Here is a 15229-nt window from a genome sequence, read left to right on the forward strand (position 1 = left end):
TCATAAGTGGCGCAGCCCATACGCATCACTTGTTGGAACCTGTGAGTTTTTTCCTGTTTTTTTACACTCGTTTATTCAAAAAGTTTATATCTCTTGAACCGTGGTCCAAATCCCAAACCATTGTCATCGTTGGATATCTCGCGTCGAGTTCTTCGGAACTAGATCCATATTAATAGGTTCCAGATACCTTTTTTCATGATAAAAAACAGGAAACAAAACTGAAGAAAAAACAGAGCTGGAAGCATGTTTTTTTTCCTTTTTTTCCTTTTTGAGAAGCACTTCTCGCGGAAGCAAATTTGTGCCTAGATAAGAAATGAATATGTGCCAAGATATGAGAAGCATTTCGAGAAGCAAAAAAAATTCCTTTTTTCTGAGAAGCACTCATGAAAACACATATGTGCCACGACAAACAAATCAATGTCTCTGATGGAAGCATGGATTTTTTCCCCTTTTCTGAGAAGCATATATGTGCTTCTTGCGAAAGCAAATCTGTGCCCTCATGAAGCATAAATTTTCCCCTTTTCCGCGAAGCACGGTTGTGCATTTCATGGAAAAACAAACTTTTTTGTGCAAAACAATGTCATGATTTTTCTCACCAAAACGTGGGGAGAACCTGGCGAAAATCAAAAGGCCAAAAGGACCTAGAAAAACTATCTAAAATGCGTAAGAAAAAAACAAAATTCAGAGGGAGTACCCAACATGCGACATATAGCATCAGGACGCACCACTTGACTAGCTCACAGGGCAGCAAAACTGTCCCTTGGAGGCCTCAAGGGTAACCTCGAGTTAGTTGCCCACAAAAAGACTCATCTCTCTTTGTGTTGAATTTTTTTCATTAAAACTCTCAAATTACGACAACTAATAACTTGTACTATAAAATGTGACACTTGTCACCATCAAAAAATATCTGATCACTTTTGCGAAGGTACGCCTTAATCAGCAATTTCGCCGTCTTCTCGTATTGTATCAATCCGACTCGTACTGGACGATTTCTTGACGGAACGGACTCGTCGTGTGGAGCATTGGGATGTCCGTGAAGCATTTCGGATATATTCGTATTTGTCTCGTCTCCCGAGCTCATGTGCTCCCCTGCTCACCTACCGATCTCGTCTTCCCAAGATTTCCAAATCAAGCAGAGCCATGGCGAACCTCCTCTCCTCGGCCCCGTCCCACGCGACGCTCCCGGACTGCTTCGTCTTCCTGCCCGATCAGCGCCCGCCGGCCTCCTCTTAGGCTGTCTCCCTCCCGGTCATCGACCTCTGTCGCGGCCGCGACGAGGTCCGCCGCGCCGTCCTCGACGCCGGCAAGGAGCTCGGGTTCTTCCAGGCCAGTCCAAACTCATAGCCCCCTTTCAATTAGGTACTTCATCTCTCGATGTTTCGTGGTCGAAGCACCTGACCGGCTGACCGCCGCGCGGTGATGTGTGCAGGTGGTCAACCACGGCGTCTCTGCGGAGGTGATACGGCACATGGAGGCGGTGTGCGAGGAGTTCTTCTGGCTCCCTGCGGAGGAGAAGGTGGCCTTCTACTCGGAGGACACGGGCAAGCCCAACCGGCTCTTCTCCAGCACCACCTACGAGCTCGGCGGCGAGAAGTACTGGCGGGACAGCCTCCGCCTCGCCTGCGGCTCGCCCGTCGGCGACACCAAGAACAACTGGCCCGACAAACCCCAAAAGCTCCGGTAAATAAAGGATGGCAACTCAAATCATATGATTTTGGTTTGACTAATTTTGGTGTTGACTGCAGCGAGGTGGTGGAGAAGTTCGTGGAGCCGACGAGAGGCGTGGGGATGCAAGCTGCTGAGGCTGCTGTGCGAGGGCATGGGGCTCCGTCCGGACTACTTCGAAGGGGCCCTCACCGGCGGCGACGTGATCATTAACGTTAACCACTACCCGCCGCGCCCTGCCCCGGGCCTGACGCTCGGCCTGCCGCCCCACACTACTAGGAAAAGAGTTATAGATAATATGGACACTAATAGCGCACCAGACATTCGGTGCGCCACTACTATATAACAGTGGCGCACCGTGTGTTGGTGCGCCATTAGTGTGATAGACACTAATGGCGCACCACAACCATGGTGCGCCACTACTATTTTTTTTTTCTTCCAAAAATACTAATGGCGCACCAGGGCACAGTGCGTCATTACTAGTTTTAACAAGTAATGGCGCACCAGTCACCCCGTGCGTCACTACTATCATTTTTTTTTTGCAAAACTACTAATGGCGCACCGCCAGCTGGTGCGCCATTAGTAACCAGGGTTACTAATGGCGCTTTTGTGGGTGGTGCGCCATTAATAACCTGGGACCAGCTAGATATTTTGGACAGCCACCTACACACTCATTTTCCACACTTCATTCTCTCCACCTCCTCCTCCAAGCTTGTCTCGGCTGCCTCCTCCTCCTCACCTCATTTGCACCATAGATTCATCCAAATTAAGTGTTAAGTTACCTTTTTTTGATAGGTAAGTAAGGGGAAAGCTTTCTTTATGTTGTAGATCTACTTTTTTCTCCCTCCAACAACGTGCACATGCACTTTTTATGGCCTAGCTAAATCTATGTATGTTTGTGGTGTTGCATATATGTTTGTGTTTGCAGGTACCGGTATTTGAAATGCGATAGTTGCCAATATTTTGCCGGAATGTTGATTCATTTCCGTTTCGGCGAGAATTTTGGCACTATGCATTCTTTTTGGTCCTATTTTTAGGCAAAGTCATGCCAAATTTTTTCTTGGTTCTAAAATATCGTTTTGCTCTACCCCGCAGGAGACCATGGTCCGCACGATGACCGAAGGGATCGTGAATAGGTTTTTGAGCTCCGCGAAGGCCGAGATGCTTCAAAAGAACGAGACGGAGATAAGATGTCCGTGTCGAAGATGCAAGCTGAGGAGCCTTATGGACCCGGATTCCGTACAGGTGCGGGACCACCTGCTCTTGCGTGGTTTCATGGATGGCTATCGGTGGCAAGGTGATGAAGATGATTATGAAGTCGTCCATGGGGGCCGGACAAGAAATGAGGAAGGGCAGCAAGACAACCGCGGCGTGGGCGGGCGAGAAGACGAAGAATCTCCAGGACGTGATCACGAAGTAGATGTAGTACACAGTCATCATGTAGAAGATGCCGGACATGACGATGAGGAAGATGCCGGAGCAGACGAAGGGCATGATCATGAAGATGAAGATGCCGGAGCAGACGACGATGGACCATCGATGGGCTGGGTGCAGGACCCTCATATTCAAGAGCTGCTTCTCAAGTAGACGGATAACGCAAGAGCTGTCGCCCGAGAGAAAGCCAAGCTGGATCAACTGGAGATAGACGCGGTTACTCCATTGTATGAAGGATGCAGGCCCGAGGATACCCGCCTGAAAGTAACGCTCATGGCTCTGGAGATGAAGGTAAAACACAAAATGACTGACGCATGCTTCGACGAGAACATGTCATTCTGGCAAGAACGTCTTCCCAAGGAGAACAAGTGCCCAACCAGTTTCGATGAGGCGAAGAAAATCGTGTGTCCTCTGGATTCACTACAAGAAATATGTCAACTAGTGACCTTCTGTCAGTGACCCTGAAAGAATTGGTCATAGATCTATGACCATTTGAGACCAATTGGTCAAAAGCTGTTCGGGGGCTCCAAACCCTAAACCATTGCGACCATTTTGGTCAGAAAGGTCGTAATTTCCTTACACGAAATAGTCATAAAGCAAACAGCGCTTGTCCGCTGCCTTATTTCTAGTTGTTAACGACCAATATAGATGGTCATAGCCATGTAAATTATGGTGGGTTGCGATTACTAGGCACCATCTCATCAGTTTTGCCTATGTGTCATGTCCATGTGTCAATTTTTGCCCTAGGTTGTGAAGCAACCTATATTTCTGTTATTCCAAAAATTCCCAAAAAATTCTCATAAATTGTTTGGATCATATCTTCATCAAATATGTCAAAAACCTTCCTTTCCTAGTTCAAAATAATTCAACAATATTCTTTTTCCTATTCTGTTCAGAGCATCACTTTGTGAAGGAAGTACCACTTTGGCATGTCCAAATAGTATCAGTTTTCTACAGTGCTTTCCTATGCCCAAATAACCATCCTCCATCAAATGCCAGCTCAATCCATTCATTATTTTGAGCCCAGCTTCAACATTCGTATTTATGTCCAGTGTGGTACTTTGCACAGCAAGTACCACCTAGGCTCCTCCTTTTGAGCTGAAAATTTGTGAAGACGGTCTTCTTAGTAACTGATCATCCTCACCCAAAACTCACGCCCATTAGCCATGTACATTTCCCGTATCGCTAATCAAACACTTGGCTGCTAATTCATGTTTGAGCATCGATCGGTCTCCTCGTGAGAATCTTATGTTGTAATTTTCTTCCTAGCACCTACCTGGGGAGTGCCCAACCCACTAGACATGCCTAGGCCGCCCAGAACACATGGCAACGCCACGGTCACGCGGTGACCACGCGGCGGGCATGCGAGTTCACGCGCTCTAGAGTTGGGGCCCTCGGCCACCGCTCAAACCTCGACGTATCGCCACCACACCATGTATTTATGATTAAATAGGTACTTATGTAAGTAGAAATGATTTCTGGAAAAAATAAATAGCAAACTATGAGGCAGCTGCAGTTCAAATTTGACCCGCTTCCAGCTGAATCGGTGGAAATTTGTCTTTTTCACGAGAGGTGGATCAAAACTTTTTACACACAACCATTTTGTCAATTGTGCATTAAATATGTCCTAGTATTTTAGAAAATTGATTTGGTCCAATTTTTCAACAATTATTTGGGAGGTTCTTCACAAAAAACCCTCCTTTTGGGCACTCGAAAAATGGAAAATGGTTTTTTCGTCCAAAGAAAATGAAACTTCCTTATGTAACATTGTTTGCCATTCCAATATGCACCCTTGTGCACAATATGAGATCATTTGAACAAACTATGCCATGAATGTGGCCATAAGATTGATCATTTGGCTTGAAAGCCATTTGATCTCCATACGTGATAGCTTGTTTCTGAGAATTTTTTTTTAAACAATTGCTGTATTACAAGTTTGTTATTTTTCCTGGGAACTTGGCCACATATAATTACACAATGCGAATGTTTTCCAATTTTTTTATTTTTTTGAAATTTTTATGCCTGTTTCAAAATGCGGTCGAAACGGCGGGAATGACCGTTCCTAGCTAGTGGTTGAATCTTGGAATATTTTGGTGTTTCTCGGATTAAATAGATACTTATGTACCTAGAAATGATTTTTGGAAAAAATAAAGAGGAAACTACAAGGCAGCTACAGTTCAAATTTGACCCACTTCCAACTGAATCGCCAGAAATTTGTCTTTTTCACGAGAGGTGGATCAAAACATTTTACACCCAACCATTTGGTCAATTGTGCATTAAATATGGCCTAGTACTTTATAAAAATGATTTGGTCCAATTTTGCAACAAATATTTTCCTTCACAAAAAAACCTCCTTTTGGGCACTCGAAAAATGGAAAATGGTTTTTTCGTCCAAAGAAAATGAAAAGTTCCTTAGGCAATATTGTTTGCCATTCCAATATGCACCCTTGTGCACAATATGAGATCATTCGAACAAACTATGCCATGAATGTGGCCATAAGATTGATCATTTGGCTTGAAAGCCATTAATCTCCACACGTGATAACTCGTTTGTGAGAACACTTTTTTAAAATAATTTCCTTATTACAAGGTTATTATTTTTCCAGGGAACTTGGCCACATATAATGACACAATGCGAAGGTTTCCCAATTTTTTGATTTTTTTTGAATTTTTTATGCCCGTTTCACAATGCGGTCAAAACGGCGGGAATGAACGTTCCTAGCTAGTGGTTGAATCTTCGAATTTTTTTGATGTTTCTCTGATTAAATAGATACTTATGTACCTACAAATGTTTTTTGGAAAAAATAAAGAGCAAACTACAAGGCAACTACAGTTCAAATTTGACCCGCTTCCACCTGAATCGGCGGAAATTTGTCTTTTTCACAAGAGGTGGATCAAAACTTTTTACACCCAACCATTTGGTCAATTGTGCATTAAATATGGCCTAGTATTTTATAAAACTGATTTGGTCCAATTTTGCAACAATTATTTGGGAGGTCCTTCACAAAAAAACCTCCTTTTGGGCACTCGAAAAATGGAAAATGGTTTTTTCATCCAAAGAAAATGAAAACTTCCTTAGGCAATATTGTTTGCCATTTCAATATGCACCCTTGTGCACAATATGAGATCATTTGAACAAACTATGCCATGAATGTGGCCATAAGATTGATCATTTGGCTTGAAAGCCATTGATCTCCACACGTGATAGCTCGTTTCTGAGAACACTTTTTAAAAATAATTGCCTTATTACAAGTTTATTATTTTTCCTGGGAACTTGGCCACATATAATGACACAATGCGAAGGTTTCCCAATTTTTTGAATTTTTTATGCCCGTTTCAAAATGCGGTCAAAACGGCGGGAATGACCGTTCCTAGCTAGTGGTTGAATCTTCAAATTTTTTTGATGTTTCTTTGATTAAATAGATACTTATGTACCTAGAAATGATTTTTGGAAACAATAAAGTGCAAACTACAAGGCAGCTACAGTTCAAATTTGACCCGCTTCCAGCTGAATCGGCGGAAATTTGTCTTTTTCACGAGAGGTGGATCAAAACTTTTTACACCCAACCATTTGGTCAATTGTGCATTAAATATGGCCTAGTATTTTAGAAAAATGATTTGGTCCAATTTTGCAACAAATATATTATAGGTCCTTCACAAAAAAACTTATTTTGGGCACTCGAAAAATGGAAAATTGATTTTTCGTGCAAAGGAAATAAAAACTCCCTTTGTCAATATTGTTTGCAAATCCATGATGTAAACTTGTGCAAAATATGATATCATTTGAACAAATATTTGATAGGACTTTCACAAAAATACTCATTTTGAGCACTGAAAAATGGAATGAAATTTTTTATCTTGAATCGATCACGACCAATTTATATGGTCATAAGTTCATCAAATGGTTTGCTGCGTTCTGATTGGACCATGAGCATATCACGCGGATCACGCATCAACCACCGTCGGATGCTTCCGGATCCAACGGCCCAAACCCACCAGAGCCGAAACCCTAGGTTTGTCCTCATGGATATTTTCCACCCACCCCCCCGCCTCCATTCTTTCTTTCTTTCTCTCCCTCCCCGCTCAGATCCTCTCCCCTCTCCCCCGATGCAGATCCCCCTCGTCCCCCTCGTCGCCGCCACCCACCACTCTAAACCTCGCCGCCACCCACCTCCGTCGCCGCCCTCACTCTCCCCTCGTCTCCCTCGTCCTCGACCAACCTCGCCGCCGTGCAGGGGCTGGGTTGTCGCCGCGTGCTGTTCCAGCGGGTTGTCGCTGCGGGGGCCGGCTCCCATGATTCGATCCAATCCTCTCCCCCGATCCCACCTGCTGGCGGCGACCTCCTCTCAACCAGCCCCGCCGCCGGCCTCCAGATCCAACCCAGGAGCTACCAGCTCAGGCCTAACCCCTACCCCGCGGCCATGGCCATGGCCCCGCCGCTAGGGTTTCTCGCCCAGCCTTCCCTCGTCGTCGCCCGCGCAGGAGGAAGGAGCCTGAGTTTCCAGTGGCCATGAGCGACGGCAACGACACCCTCGACCTCTCTGCCCTCGGTGTCGCCGTCCCCAACGCCACAGGTTCGTTCGCCGCTCCCGCTCCCCCCTTGCTGCTGTTGCCGTTGATGGGGCGTGAGGTCTTATTGGTTTCGCTGGTGGTGGTTTCGATGCAAAGCTCAGCGCGTGGACTCCTGAGCTCAGCGCCGAGAGCTCAGGCCAACTTGGTGGAGTCAATTAAGGTGAGGTTTCCCGCGGCGCTTCTGTGTTATTTTGTTCCTTGTTCATTTGGGTGGCTCTGGGTTGTTTATGTGGCCTATTTGTGCTGATTCGGTGTGGTGGTTGTGCAGAACACGCTGCAAGGATTGGCGGTGTGGCACCCGGACATGCTCGAGAGCCTGTAGCCCAAAGACATCCAGGTCTGCTGCTTGCATTATTATTGGATCTGTTAGATCGGTTTAATTCAGAGATGCAACGTGATCTGTGCTCTGCTCCTTTGATGTTTCTGAATTCTGATGTGAAAGCATGTCCACATCTGTAGAACTGTGCTATGTGCATGACTAGTGATCGATGGTGACTGTTCCTGTAGTTGATACATATGTAGAACTCATTCATATTGACTGGATATATACGTGTTGACTGTTCCTGTAGATTTCTGATGTGCATGTTCATTAGAATCCACTGGACCTTTGCACGCCTAAAATTTCAAGTGTGGATATATATTGTCAGTCTCGAGCCTGCACTTCTGTAGGTTTTCTTAACTAATCAAGAACTCCCTCCAGGTGAAGTCGCCCACCGCAGCGCCAAGGGATTCGTCTCCGAGGACGAGTTCCTCTCCATCCCGGAGTTCTCCACCAACCCGCTCTCCCAGGTCTGCCTCCCCTCTTCCTCTCGTCGCCAAGGGATGACTGACTGATTGTAGTACTCGCGCGTGCCGGCGAAGCAGATCCTTCTTGTTTTATGCGCTGTCCTTGGATTACATACACTACTTGCCTGTACTACTATTTTCCTAGTAGTATTGTATACAACTCTGTCACCACTCAATTTGGATAACAGTTGGGATTCCTCAGGAAGGAAGTATAATGGGGAAAAAACTTATCGGGGTTCCCCACTCAGTCAAGGAGCTAGGTGCATCTGAAAATGTTATTCCAATTGCCTCACAGAACCTGTACGCAATCGATCGACATAGGGAGTTTTACCACGGTTGAACACATGTGGAACACATCAATCCACCCACTGATTTTTTTTCACTTGATACCTGTGCTGCTCTTTTTCTATCTATGTATGTATCTATCTATTCCTACCAAGCAAATGGAAACAAACAGTGGAACACTACCTAATCTAGTCTTGTATAGTTTCAAGTGTATAAATTATAGACAGACTTGTATAGTTTCAGGTGTCCCCTCTTCATTCATTTCCTAATCTAGTGTATACAGGCTTGTGTAGCTTGTATACTCTATTCTTTGCCAATACTCTATTTTTTCAGTGGAACATTATCTCTTGCTTGCTTGCTTGCACACCCTCTTATTTTTACTACTTGTATAGTTTGATTGATATATGTTTTCTATGTCTGTATGGAACCTAAACAAACATGCCACACAAGGAAATGGAAGGCTTGTGTAGTTTCAACTGTTCGTTGCCAATGATTAAGCATCTTGTTTGTTTTTTGGCTGCATCTGACATACATTCTTATGCCTGTTTACTCCAGGTCAGGCTCACGTTTCCCCTCCTGCCCGCCGACGCACTGCTTGCAAACAGAAATGAAGCTTCAATGATATGAACCGCAACAACAATTGACAGAGCGCCATGGACCCCAGAAGGGACGCAGCTGCTGGCTTTGCGCCCCAGAGAGCCATGCATGCGCCATTGGTTTTGTCGTCCACCGCTCCTACCCGTGTTCCAGAGTACCTTGCTCGTTGCTTCGTTGAATTGCTTGGCTGGTGCTCGCAATTGCATGGTTTTGTTTCGTTTGACTTAGCACTGAATCCCTCAATTTACCATTCAGTCAACAATCCTCTCATGGTATTTGTCTACACTAGATTACTCCTACTATGATGATGATGTGTGATGATGATGTGTCTGATGATAGACCCCTTGCAACTAGCCACACATGTACTGATAGTTTATTGTGATTATTACTGTACCATGAGTCATTCAACACTTGAAGGCACTGAACTACTATTCTGTATTATATAATATGTTCCTGTTATGCAGTATAATACAAAACACATGTTCTGTATTTTATTACTGTACCATGAGACATAGGCTTGATGAAATCTTACTCTTTTAATCACAATAGCATGGCAGTAACATGTTATCGCGCTGGATGAAGAAAAGCATCTGTAATGAGTTCTTTAATGTTTAATTACCTCAATTGTCAAGCAGTGTTTGTTTTTGTATACATTTACTGCTATCAATTGACTACAGTAGTCATCTGGATGCTTGGGACTTGCATATATTCTGCTGCACTTGAAACATCAAGAAGTATTTTTCCTTGTTTTTTGGAACAATTGGTGAACTTCACATTCCTGAATATATGCATTACTATTCGGTATAGGTCTAGGCGGCTCTTCGTATTTTACAACTCCTTATCATGCCCCTCTAATATTTCTGTAGGTGGCCATGAACTCAGTAAATCATCAGGAAATGCCTTTGCTGCGGCTCACCTATGGCCTTGTTTGTCCTGCAGGTTAGTGAGCAGCATTAGGAGGAGGAGCTCAAGCAGGCCACGACGACGCACCACTGCAACAGCAGGTAGCACGTCCATCTCCCTCTCCCTATGCTGCCAATCCTTTTTGTTTCTTTAAAACTAGGTCCAATCAGCACACAAATTGACTGTCTATTCTATCAAAAATCAGTTTACAACTCTACAGAATTGTGTTGATGGTCATTAGTAGAGAGAGGGAGAGAAAAACAAGATTCCATGGTTGATGTTTGTCAGCTAGTTAAACGGCTTGCTTTCTGCTAATGGCCCATTAGGTAGAGTAGCTATGCACCTGGTGGTGGTCATGGCCTTGCTGTTTCATCAGTTTTTTTCCTTTGGGTCATTAGCTAGCTATGTTATGCATGTGGTTTTTAATTTGCAAGAAAGAATTTCCGTCCTTGTTTTTCATTTCCTTGCACTAGCCAAATTCATCCTTTTTTAATACTAGAACTAGCACATCATCAGTGTACTAATACTTGTTAGATTTTGAGTATGCCACTGCTGCTAAAACAACAACAACAACAACCAAGTTGCTGCAGTCAATTAAATTAGCCTACTGCCTAATCTATTAATTGTTGCTCTTCCACTGTTTTGGTATCTCTTGGTTTGCAGTGGTACAACTATATGATGAATACACATCATGATATATACTTGATGAATCTGCCTGCTATATCTCAACTTGTGTATCTGTTTCAGTATCTCTTCCACTTGGTATCTGTTTTCTTGTATCTCATTTTAACTAGTTGGAGAACAAAAAGCATGGCACTAGCAAGCTCAATTTGTGTTATCATTCATCTGTTGTAACACTGAATTTGGTCTATTAACATGGCATTGATTTTGTGCTGCAGATTTGGAAGCTGGGAATCTGGGGAATGCGAAGTTGAAGAGACCTGGAGTATGTAGACTGTGATTGCCATTGTATATGTGTTATATGATGATGTAACACAATGATTCTGCTATTGTATCTTTGTTGTGTGATGTATCAAACTGATTCTGGCTGTTATGTGAAGTACTACGTGTGTTCTCTATCTGTTCCCATTTGAATGTTGGTGATTTATTTACTAGCAAATTGAAATTTAAAGAAAAGGACCTTGACAATTGGGACCCACTTACAAGAAGAACCTGACAATTGGGACCCATCTAAATAGTGGACCCATCTTAAAAAAATACTTGAACTGCTCAGCCAAAATGGCCATGGCCCAAAAATAAAAAGGCTGCGATGTTGGGCTTGGCCCATGAAGCTAACAAAACTTGACAGAAAAATACACTAAATTAGCTGAATTCATGGGCTTGGCCCATATAAACACCCAATTGGACCGGGCCGATTCTAATTTTTGACCTTTTCAATTGGTCGCAATTTTGCCACGTCAGATTGCCACGTCGAATCCGACGTGGCCTGGGCAGACAGCCAGTGACCAAAACAAAAGGTCATGGGTTCAACGACCTTCTATTTTGGTCGTAAACTTCTACGACCTTTTCACAGAGAAGGTCGTTAATTTCAGTTTACGACTGCCAGCTTTTGACCATCTGTTTTTGGTCAAAAAAAAGGTCGCAAATGAAAATCAATGACCTTTCAGGGACCAATAGTGAGGGTCACAAGTTGACATATTTCTTGTAGTGATTTACCGCACGTGAAATACCATGTGTGCATGAAAAATTGCATCATTTATTGGGACGAGCACGCGGAGTCTACAATATGTCCGGTGTGCGGCGTCACTCGATACAAGAAGAGGAAGAAAGCTCCTCGAAAAGTGGTGTGGTACTTTCCGATCACTCCTCGTTTGCAGCGGTATTTCGCGGACCCTAAGGTAGCAAAGCACCTGCGTTGGCACACGGATAGGGAGGAGAAGAAGCGAGAAGATGACGCAAATGATCCGGAGATAAATAAAAAAGACAAGATGCTGAGTCACCCTAAGGATGTGAGCCAGTGGAAAGCGTTGAACTTCGAACACCCAGAATTTGGGAACGATCCAAGGAACATCATGCTAGGCGCGAGCACCGATGGAGTCAATCCGTTTGGCAGCCAGAGAAGCACACATAGCACCTGGCCTGTGTTTGTGTGGATGTACAACCTTCCCCCCTGATTGTGCATGAAGAGGAACTACATTCACATGAGTATGCTAATTGAAGGGCCGAAACAACCAGGGAACGACATCAATCTGTATCTGGGGCTGCTGAAAGAGGAGCTAGACACGATGTGGAAAATGCCAGCCAATACGTGGGATGCCGCAGAGAAAGAATATTTCCCTATGAGAGCCGCACTGCTCACGACGGTGCAGGACTATCTCGGTTACGGATATGTCGCGGGGCAGGTGGTCGACGGATTTTCTGGATGTGTCAGGTGCATGGATGACACAACGTATCGCCAGCTAGATAGAGATCCTGGGTCTTTGAAAACCGTGTTCATGGGACATTGAAGGTGGCTTCGCGACGATGACTCATGGAGGAAACGCAAGGATCTGTTCGATGGTGAAACCGAAACCCGAAGACGCCCGCGTACGAGGAGCGGAGAGGAAATAGACGAGCTGTTGAAAAATTGGAAAGATTGCCCACTGCCGGGAAAGAAGCAAAACGCACCAGAGCCGGGAAAGAAGCGAAAGGCGCCAGAGCCGCTGCTGAAGGTATGGAAAACGAGGTCTGTTTTCTGGGACTTGCCGTACTGGAAGATCCACCGTGTGCCTCACAGCCTTGATGTCATGCATATCACGAAGAACGTGTGCGAGAGTCTGCTTGGTACCCTGCTCAACATGCCAGAGAGGACCAAAGATGGGCTGAAAGCAAGGGCAGACTTGAAATCAATGGGCATCAGGGAGGAGCTTCACGCTAATGATGATGATGATGAGGCGAAGCAGGACACGGAAAGTCGTCGCAAAGGCAAAAAGGCCAAGAAGACCGGAAATGACTTCCCTCCCGCGTGCTTCACTCTAAGTCAGGAGGAGATCGATCAGTTTTTCACCTGCCTCGTAGGAGTAAAACTTCCTTACGGTTACGCGGGGAAGATAAGCAGATACCTAGACTCAGCGAAGCAGAAGTTCAGCGGGATGAAGTCTCACGACTGTCACGTGCTGATGATGCAGATACTTCCAGTTGCAATCTGTGGGATCATGGACGCGCACGTCCGTGAAACGTTATTTGGCCTATGCAACTTTTTCGACGCCATCTCCCGGAAGTCGGTTGGCGTGAGGCAACTCAGAAGGCTACATGAAGAGATCGTGGTGATACTATGCGAGCTTGAGATGTACTTCCTGCCCGCATTCTTCGACGTTATGGTGCATCTGCTGGTCCATATCATGGAGGATATCATCCAACTCGGGCCGACGTTCCTGCACAGCATGATGCCGTTCGAAAGGATGAATGGTGTCATCAAAGGATACGTTCGCAACATGTTACGTCCAGAGGGAAGCATAGCTAGGGGCTTTCCGACCGAAGAGTGCATCTCCTACTGCACGAATTATCTAGGCATCGAGAACCCCGTTGATCTGCCCGTCAACAGGCACCTCGGCAGGCTCGCTGGATGGGGTCACCGTGAGGGTCGCCGCGAAATGCATGTCGACTTCGAGGGTCGGCTCGCCGACTTTGAAAGTGCAAACCTAGTCGCGCTACAACACATAGACGTGGTCGATCCTTGGGTGGTAGAGCACAAAACCTTTATTGAGAAGATGTACAATGACCGAGGCCAACAGAGGACGGACGGAGATATAATCAAAGAGCACAACTCATGTTTCACGCGTTGGTTCAAGCAGAAGCTTCTGTCGTACCCTTTACATGAGGATTCTTCCGCGGAAGAACAACTCATATTCGCCTTGTCACAGGGCGCCGAGCACAACCTGATGACGTATGAGGCGTACGATATCAACGGCTACACATTCTACACCGAGGGAAAGGACATGAAGAGCGATGGTTATCAGAACTCCGGGGTAACGATGGAATCCTACACCGGTAACGACAAGGACAGATACTACAGAAGGATCGAGGAGATCTGGGAGCTGAGCTACGCTGGAGAGAAGGTCCCGATGTTCCGTGTCAGATGGGACAAGAGCGTCCTAAAAGAAGACCGGTATTTCACCACCATGGTTATACCCTTCGCCAAATCCAAGACCGCGGGCGCAAACGTCACCGCGAAAAATGAGCCATGGGTACTGGCTTCCCAAGTGGACCAATGCTTCTTCATTACCGACCCGTCAAAGCCCAGTCGTGTTGTCGTGAGGAGAGGCAAAAGGAAGATCATCGGAATGGATGGAGTCGCCAATGAGCAAGACTTCGACAAGTATGGCGACCCGAAGATGGAACATGACGACGACGATGAAGTACCAGCATACACCACAAGAAGAAGCAGGACCACCCTACCTAAAGGGCGTCCGTTCAAGAGAAGAACTCCATTTGTGAAAAATAAGGGCAAGAAGATTGTGAACAGATAGCTAGCTAAGATCGATTGTATTTAAATTGTAGCCTTTATTTCTCCACTGTCTGCATCGAGTACGCCAACTGGTTGGCCGGGATCGCCACTGCATATAAATTTTTGTATGTGAACTATTAAATGAATAATACATATGAAAAAATAAATTTATATCCCGGAAGTTTACTTAAATGATAAGTACTTAAATGCAATAATTTATTTAGTTAATATTAATTCACAAATGAAGGGTAATAATTTATTTAGTTAATATTAATTCACAAACTGAACCAAATACTAATGGCGCACGGCTAGGGGGTGCGCCATTGTTATCCAAAAAAAAAGGTTACTAATGGCGCACCGCCAGGAGGTGCGCCATTGCTATTAATTTTTTTTACTAATGGCGTACCGCTAGGGGGTGCGCCATTGCTAACCCTCCCCCAACTAAAATCCCCAATCTCTTTCTCTCTCAGCCCCCCCACACTGCCTCACCTCACCCGCGCCGCCCACATGCTCGCTGCCCCCGCCGCCGACCCCCACCGC

The 15229-nt window shown here is 45.2% G+C and overlaps 1 pseudogene; it reads left to right on the plus strand.

The window, feature by feature from the left end:
* The first annotated feature begins 1027 nt into the window (after window positions 1–1027).
* Window positions 1028–15229, plus strand: part of LOC123169006 (2'-deoxymugineic-acid 2'-dioxygenase-like) — a 22001-nt pseudogene continuing 7799 nt past the window's right edge.

This window comes from Triticum aestivum, chromosome 7D (genome assembly GCF_018294505.1).
Source record: "Triticum aestivum cultivar Chinese Spring chromosome 7D, IWGSC CS RefSeq v2.1, whole genome shotgun sequence".
NCBI lineage: Eukaryota > Viridiplantae > Streptophyta > Magnoliopsida > Poales > Poaceae > Triticum > Triticum aestivum.